The sequence below is a fragment of the Stenella coeruleoalba genome (genome assembly GCF_951394435.1).
Source record: "Stenella coeruleoalba genome assembly, chromosome: 5".
In the NCBI taxonomy this organism is placed as follows: Eukaryota; Metazoa; Chordata; class Mammalia; order Artiodactyla; family Delphinidae; genus Stenella; species Stenella coeruleoalba.
Genome location: NC_137150.1, coordinates 55,460,275 through 55,469,250, shown reverse-complemented (window position 1 = coordinate 55,469,250; position 8,976 = coordinate 55,460,275).

The following is an 8,976-nucleotide window of genomic DNA, read 5'->3' as shown; positions in this document are numbered from 1 at the left end:
GTTATTATGTACCTGTTTTACATTAAATCAAGCTGGAGCATTTAACATATTTACCAAATGCAAACCTGATCTGAGACAATACCGGGATTTCTATAACACTATATTAGCTCAAATATTTCCTCTATAAATCAGGGATACATTTATACCTATATATCTATAGATACAGATATATGAGATTATATGCTTTAGAAAACAATGTTTTACCACAAACTGATCGAGGCTTAAGAAATTGTGAGGGTGTGGGTATGGGTCTTACTTATTACTACTATCCTGATCTCATATTTTTAAAAGATTAGAGAGAAAGGAATCCTTTTTCTATATTTTGGGTGCATTTTATAATCCTCTTATTTAAGCACTTCTCAAAGTTCTCATCCTGCTACCCTTAATGGTAGAATGTGTGCCCCTGTAGGCTGACTGGGGGAAGGATGGGGGTGGGGAGTCTGAGGGGGGGGCCCTACATTTGCTGCCTACAGCTCAAAAGGTCTTTAGAATTTCTTTTATTTGAAAACTCCATAATTTCTCTTGGTTACGCTATAAAAATACCCCCCACACACACACAATACACCCATGAATAAACCAACCCTTCAGAACAGTATACATCTAAAAGCATTGTTTCTCATGTTCATACTAATTTATCAGATGGAATAGTTTGGCATCATGCTTACGCATAGGTTTGGTTTGGTTTTCTTTTGTTCCTAGTCAATTCTGTAAGTGGTAAACTTGTACACAGCGTTCTAAAAGACTCCAAATGAAAAGCTGATCTACTGTTCCAGATGTATATAATAATGACAGCTCACCTTGAGTGCTTCCTCTGTGCCTTGTACATTAATAAATAAAACAAGCATAATCTTTGCCATTAAGAAGTTCATGGTGTAGGGAACCCTCCTACACTGTTGGTGGGAATGTAAATTGGTACAGCCACTATGGAGAACAGTACAGAGTTTCCTTAAAAAGAACTAAAAATAGAGCTACCATATGACACAGCAACCCCACTCCTAGGCATATATCCAGAGAAAACCATAATTCAAAAAGATGCATGCAGCCTGATGTTCACTGCAGCACTATTTACAATAGCCAGGACATGGAAGCAACCTAAATGTCCATTGACAGAGGAATGGATAAAGAAGATGTGGTAGATATATACAATGAAATATTATTCAGCCATAAAAAACGAAATAGTGACATTTGCAGAGACGTGGATGGACCTAGGGACTGTCATACAGAGTGAAGTAAGAAAGAGAAAAACAAATATCGTATAATATTGCCTATATGTGAAATCTAGAAAAATGGTAGAGATGAACTTATTTGCAAAGCAGAAATAGAGGCACAGATATAGAGAACAAATTTATGGTTACCAAGGGGGGAAGGAGGGAGTGGGATGAATTGGGAGATTGGGACTGACATATATACACTACTATGTATAAAATAGATAACTAATGAGAACCTACTGTATAGCACAGGGAACTCTACTCAGTGCTCTGTGGTGACCTAAATGTGAAGGAAATCGAAAAAAGCATGGATATATGTACACATGTGACTGATTCACTTTGCTGTACAGCAAGAAACTAACATAACGTTGTGAAGCAACTATACTCCAATAAAAATTAATTAAAAAAAAGTTCATGGTCCAGTGGACGAGACAGACTGTAAACCAAATAATTAGACAAATGCACATGAAATGGCCACTGTGATAAGCACTGTGAAGGAGCAGAGTCCTGTTAGAAAGAGATCATATGAATAATGGGGACATTTGATCTTGTCAGGGGTCAGGAAAGTCTTCCCAAGGAAGTGATGCTTGAATTGAGACCAGGGGGTAGGAGTGAAAGTGTGGGGTTAACTAGGAAGAGGGAGGGTGTGGAGGTTAGCACGGGGAGAGCAGGTGGCCCAGGCAGCTGTTACTGCAATGGCAAAGGCTTTGTGGTGGGAGGGAGCACAGTCCATGCACTGAACTAGAAAAACTCAGCGTGACCACAACACAGCCCGGGGCAGAGGGGCACATGCAGGTGGGGCTTCAGAGAAGTTTGGGCATTAGAGGTTTTAAGCTGCTTCATGCAAACGTTTTGGAGGAAAGCCGGAAAGGAAGCAAAGACTAGGAGGTTATTGTAGATGAGAGCCACTGCTCCTTGGTCTAAGTACCAAATATATAGAGATACATAGAATTCATAGGATATAAAGGGATCTCTAAGATAAAATGTATTTCAAACCTTCCAAGTATTAATTTACCTAGACTACTCCAAGTAGATAATTATTTGTAATTTTAAACCTCCACAGAACATTTTCCTAAAATTTACTATGGGGCAGTTCTCTTATTACTGTTTCTTGGTTAATTAGGCAGTCTAGTCGGCCTGCCTTGGTCAACACAGGAACCGTTGTCAGGGAGATTGCAATGGGCCACCCAGGCAAGGGGAAATGTAATGAATTCAGTAAGTGCTTCCTAGTGTTCCCTTTAAGCAGGTCCCAGGCAGGATTTGTGAACTAGGGGAAATTGTTTCTAAGACCTTTCTGCCCCAGCCAGTGGCCACTTTCAGACCTCTAAGCCATGGTGGACCAAAGCTTCTCAACTGGATGTTTCTCTTGACCCCTTCCCCTCTCTCATTTTTTTCTTCCCAAACTTCATGTTCCTACTGAAAACTTTTCTGTCCTTTGCCCCATATCAATAACCTTTCCCTGTATTCCATTATACATTGTCTCTCTGACACTTTAAATTCATGTGAAGTGTATTGGAACGTTCTAATAATTATTTGGATGCCATGATCTCCTGTAAATTTTTAGGTTAAAAAAAAAAAAGTGTTATAAGTTCCCTCCCCTTTTCCCACCTCCCTGCCTTAAAACTATGCCTTTGTGTTAAGAATAGCTCTAGTAAATAGCAGTTCAAGTTCAAGGTGGGAAGAGAAGAACTGTTTTGTGTCTAGCTATGAGATAGATAATTTGGGGCAGATGGTAGGACAATGAGCTGCCCCTCTAATAGCAAAATTTGTAAAGCTGCTTTTTTTTATAGCTGAGCTTCCTTATTGCATATCTGGGCTCTTCAAAGGAGGCATTATGACTGAAAGTCAAGTTTACTTAAAGGTACAGTTTCTTCCTGCTGAGGTCAGGCTCTTCTCAAAGACATTGGGACATTCCATTTTTGGGTACTGAGAGAAAAGTTTGCTGCTCCACTTTCTCTGAAATAGAGTAATACTGAGTATCATTGCTCTGCAATATTGTCTTGGGCATCAGTTCCCGAATGGAATGTGGCATGAAACATAAGTCTTGCAGAGTTGCTCATGTGTGCAGCTGTGCAGGGCATGATAATCCCCAGAGCAAACTTTGGGGTTGCCAAAAAGAGTTAGTCCTGTAGCACCCCAGTGGAACATACCTCGCTCAGATTTCGAGATGCATCACCAGGGTCAGAACATTACGCCCTTTTCCTCATCACAGTGATCCTCCAATTCCTTGGAGGGCCCTAGTTTGAGGTAAGTGGCCAGTTTTGGAGAGGAGGGCAGGGTCAGACTCAGATAAAATGGTGAGGTTTACCAATGATTTCTCTAGATCGGGAGTTGGCAAACTATAACCCGCAGACCAAATCCAGCAGCAGCCTGGAGCTAGGAATGGTTTATACTTTTTAAAAGGTTGGAGGTAAAAACAAACAAACAAACAAAACAGAGAAGAACATGGCCCGCAAAGCCTAAAGTAGTTACTATCTAGCCCTTTACAGTAAAAGTTTGCCCCCCAGCTTCCGAGCCCGCCATGTCCCTTTCTCTGCCCTCACTCCTCTGTAGCTCCTTTCTGACTCCTCATTAGAAGGAAGCCTGGCCCAGCTCTCAGCTCCAGGTGTACTTACTCAAGAGAGCTAATCCTTCTGCCCAAAGGCAAACCCATTGACCTGGCTGCCTTCTTCCAGCTGGAGGGAGGACTGCAGTCTGCTTCTACTCCTCCTTTCCTCCTGCCCCCTTCCCCTGGCTTCTACCTCGTGCTATGGTTGGAGCTACCCTTCCTCAGGCTGTGGGTGCCCCAGTTCTCAATGCCTGGGGGCAAGGGTTTCTGCCAGCCAGGAGCTTCTGGAGACCGAGGGTCTCATGCATCCCTCGCTAGAGTAGTGAAGATGTCTGCTTCTTGAGACTTCCTCGGGTTCTGACACCTGTGGTCCTAAGAGAGGCCTCCCAGGACCTCCGGGCTGGCTTGTGACCCAGAATGCTCTCTGGCTGCAGCAGTTCTGTCCCCACCCCCACCCCTGCCAGGCTCAGATCTGCTTGCTGTGTGGAGTGGTGGTTAAGGGTATGAACTCACCTGCCTAGATGAAAATCCAGCTCTGACATTTATAGCTAGGGAACCTCAGGCAAGTCACTTAACCAGCCTGTGATTTGGTTTCCTCATCTGTGGACAGGGGATAATAATAGTTCCTCATTCATCTGGCTGTGGCGAGGATTAATGTTAATCTGCATCAAATGGTTTTGAACAAAAGGCCTAACACATGGTAAGTACTCAATAACATGCTCGCTCTTACTACTGTTTGATGTTCTGAGGTTAGCTGTGTCATGAGCTGGTCTTGGCCCAGGTCTCTACTTCCTCTGGCTGTAGCTCAAAGTGACTTCTGCTCTCAAAGTTAGTCAGGCCACCCCCCGGGGGGTAGGCAAGACTTCCAAACAGGTGAAATGTGTTTAAGAGGCTTCCCATAGCTCTTATTCTTTATACCTTTTATTATGCAGAATAATGACTAAAATACCTTGCTTTTGAAAGGAGGTTGTGATCTACTTTCACAAACATTATTTCATTAGAGGCGTGGGACAGCCCTGTGAAATAGCTGGCACGTGGTAGTCACCCACAGACGTTGACCGAGTGATGGAGATGGGCTGTGAGCCTGCCAGTTAGCAGGATGATGAGGTGTGGCCATGCAGAACTGGCCACTTCGGAGCAATCTTGTTAATGTGCTCCCTACTTTATTCATGAGGAAGCTGAGTTTCTGAGCTGCTTGTTGCTTTGTCTAAGATGACACACAACTCGGATAGAGCTGCATCTAGAACCCAGTTCCTCTGACCTCTGCACTAGCCCCGTGGTTGTTATACCTATCACTAAATGTGTCTAAAATCAAGTTCATTTTATTTGATTCAATGCTAACCTGGGTACTGGCATACACAGTCTTTCCTTTGTGTTGCTCAAGGAAGATCACATCAAAAGCTGTAGAAAGGGAGGGAGGTCCTGTGCCCCATGAGGAGTTCTCTGAGTCTCTGCAAAGGACAGTGACTTTCAAGAGTGTTGGAAGGAAGTGAGCACAGGTGCTCAGTGACTTCCCCTCTCTTATTGGAGGGGACTTGCCACGGGACACATAATTTCTCTCGCCCTTTGCCCCTGGGAGAACAGTTTCCCCTGTGGGGAAGGGCTGTGACTATTCAGTTCTGTCTGTGGCTGGGTGGGATAAGTTTAGGGGAAGGCAAGTATTAGGAAGCCCATTTAGTTGTATATCTAAGCTTTGATCTCCAAAAAGTAGAAAAATAGAAGATCAAGAACTAAAATAAAGACATTTAACCAAATTTGAACACAATCTACCAAATGCGTTCCACAGAATGCTAGCTTTGCAAGATTTTGAAAGGTATGTCTTTGAAAAGGGGGTTCAAAGGGTTTATAAGATGTTCATACTGCAAGGTTTCGCAGTCTTTAACATGCTAACGAATATTGCAAATCTCTAGAAGGTGGATTTAACATGTGAGATTTCCCAGCTTTCTTTAATGTTGAACCTTTTACTCCCCAAAGTGCAGGCTATGTGCCCATGATGAGTGGAACACAATTTAAGAAATCTTAACATAAGGGCATTTGGCGTATTCTTATAAAGTGAAGTCTGCTCACTTTCCAGTGGCCATAATAAGGGCGTGTGTGTGTGTGTGTGTGTGTGTGTGTGTGTGTGTGTTCAGAACTGCAGAGCCAGCCACAGACATGAGAATGTGCACAGTTAATTTCTGTAAGAATTGTAGTCCCATCAGAGAAGAATAAAATACAAACAATTCAAAATAAAATGAAATAGTTTATAAACTGGTTGAATTCCGCTATGTGTGTCAGCAATCTAGCAGTAGGGGTACAAATACGAATCACTTGGAAGAAGTAGGTTCAGCCAGAATCTGTGAGCAGGAACGGTGGCAAGACCACTACCCACCTGAAGGCAAGAATTTGGGGTTCCCATTGGCGGCATTAAGGAGGGTTCAGTATGTCTTACCAGCTGTGAGAAATGCTACTCCGATGTCTGCATCTCCAGCCAGACCTCTCAGGACAATTAGCCACTTACCCTAACTCACCTGGGCCAGTAGAATTTTTTATTTAAAGCATGTTTCTTTTAGCCTCAGTAAAGCATAAAGTTAAATAAAGAGATAAGTATATCAATACTTACTTAAAGCTTATGTACTTAAACTTTTTAAGTCTACTAAATTTTTTATTCTATGCTTAGAAATAACTTGTGCATATTTGTATTTGATGTTTTAAACATTTGTAATGTTTAAGACAATTTGACGTTTTAGAATGCCTGACAGGTTGTCCTTGTGATGCCAATTTAAACCATCTATGTGAGCTCTGTAATTGATTTCGATTTGTGATTTCCAGTGAAAAGATACAAGAATTTTATTAAATCTGTGTTTTTGTTATATTCAAAAGAACTTAAGATTCATCATATTTTATAACTAGTTTATCATATTTATGAGCATTACTTGTGATTCTTTTGTTTGTTGAGCAATGAAGTATTTTATCATTTATTTTATTTTATTTATTTATATTTTTTGTCTGCATTGGGTCTTTGTTGCCGCGCGCCGGCTTTCTCTAGGTACCGCGAACGGGGGCTACTCTTTGTTGCAGTGCGCGGGCTTCTCATTGTGGTGGCTTCTCTTGTTGTGGCTCGCGGGCTCTAGAGCGCAGGCTCCATAATTGTGGTGCACGGGCTTAGTTGCTCCGCGGCATGTAGGATCTTCCCGGACCAGGGATCGAATCCATGTCCCCTGCATTGGCAGGTGGATTCTTTTTTTTTTTTTTTTTTAACATCTTTATTGGGGTATAATTGCTTTACAATGGTGTGTTAGTTTCTGCTTTATAACAAAGTGAATCAGTCATACATAAACATATGTTCCCATATGTCTTCCCTGTTGCGTCTCCCTCCCTCCCAACCTCCCCATCCCACCCCTCCAGGCTGTCACAAAGCATGGCAGGTGGATTCTTAACCACTGCGCCACCAGGGCAGTCCAATGAAGTATTTTAAAAAGAAGATCGAGTACATTAAATGTATAAATGAAGTTTAATACTTCAAAGGAATTTAACCAGATTGTAAGCATTCACTTAAAAGAGAGACTTAGATATGGAGCTTGAAAGCTTAAAGGAAAACTAGGTTTTCAAATTTGTAATAAATAAAACTGAATTACAACATGTTGCCTTCTTTGCCCACAAAACCTGTCTTCGAGAACACGCGACACCCAAACTGCCACGTGGGAGCACTGGAGGTGCTGAGAGGTAGGGAGTGAGTGGGGCAAAGGTCTTCCTCGTGTAATCATTTCTTCCTTGTGTAGATGCACTAATAGCTCAGAGTGCAAGTGACTGAATGCAGCTGGTTTATTATAACCACTGCATTCAATAAGCATTTTTTGAGATTCTGATCTAGCAGATGTGGGTCGTATAAATGAGATTAAGATGTGGTTCCTCCCCTTAAGCAGTTTCTCCTTTTTTCCACTTTGCATTTCTCTCCTCTGTTCATGGAAGGACTTTGCAGCAACAAACACTTGCACTTTCTTGACTTGACCTGCTTAGTCCATTCTTCTACTTGCTTGGTCTAAAATCTCAGAATCATCTTTGAGTCTTGTGTTTCTCTCGCATGCCACAAATATATTGCCTGATCCTTGTACACAGAGTTTAGCTTCTTTTAACCAGCTCTTGCCACCATCCTCCATGCTGCCAACCTCTCATTGGGATTTTTGCACTAGCCCCTAACTGGTTGTCCCCTTTCCACTGTTGCACGATTGCACTTAACACTCTGCATAGTAAAACAGAAGTCGCATCAAGTCACTTCTCCACTCGAAACCTTTCAATGGCTTTCCGTCTCATGAAAAGAAAAAGGCCTTCACACGTGGTCCCTGGCTCCCTCTCCCGCCACGCCTTGGCTGACTTTGTGCCTGTCAACTGGCATCATTTTTATTCCTCGAATACAGCACGCTTGCTTTGGCCTCTGTTCTTATGTATTTGACATTCCCTCTGCCTTCTTCTATTTGCCACTCATCCCCCAACTTCATTTTGTTTCCTGCTCACAGGTCACCTTAACTGAGCAGCCTCTTCTAAAAGCCCCATCTAAACTAACGTATTCTCCCAACCCTCTCCCCACCTTATTTTACTTAAGCTTGCTACCTGTTATTTACCTGACTTACTAGCAGCTAGGTATGGTCATATGCCCAAGTTCTGGCCAGTTAAGTACGAGTAGAAGTGATAAGAACAACTGCCAGGACGAGTCCTGAAAGAGAAGACACAAGTCCTCTATCTCTCCTTCTTTCTGGCCCAGTGGCTGGAATTTGAATGTGATTGCGGGAGCTAGAAAAGCCACCTTAGACCACTAGGTAGGAGATAACGTGTTGAGCTAGTAGAACAATCTGGGTCCTTGATACCTTACCCGTTCTGGAATGCTTACATTTGAATGGCCATGTTAGAGAATAAGCTTTTATTTTGTTTAAGCCATTTTTTTATATTGCCTTTGTTACAGAAGTCAAACGATAGCCTAATGCAGAATATTTTTTGAAAGTCTGTCTGTCCTCCTAACCCCCACCTGACTGGACTAGACCATAAATTCCGTGCGAGTAGGGACTGTGTTTGGTTTACTGTAAAAAGCTTCTTGAACAGTGCCTGGTATGCTAAGCATTCAGGAAAAGTTTGTTGAATGAATGAACAGCAAAACCATCAACATAATGTGAGGCCTTGAGCACTGCCTGAGGAAGACCATGGCTGGTCAGTATAAGTAAGTGATTGGTACAGCAGTACGCTCTG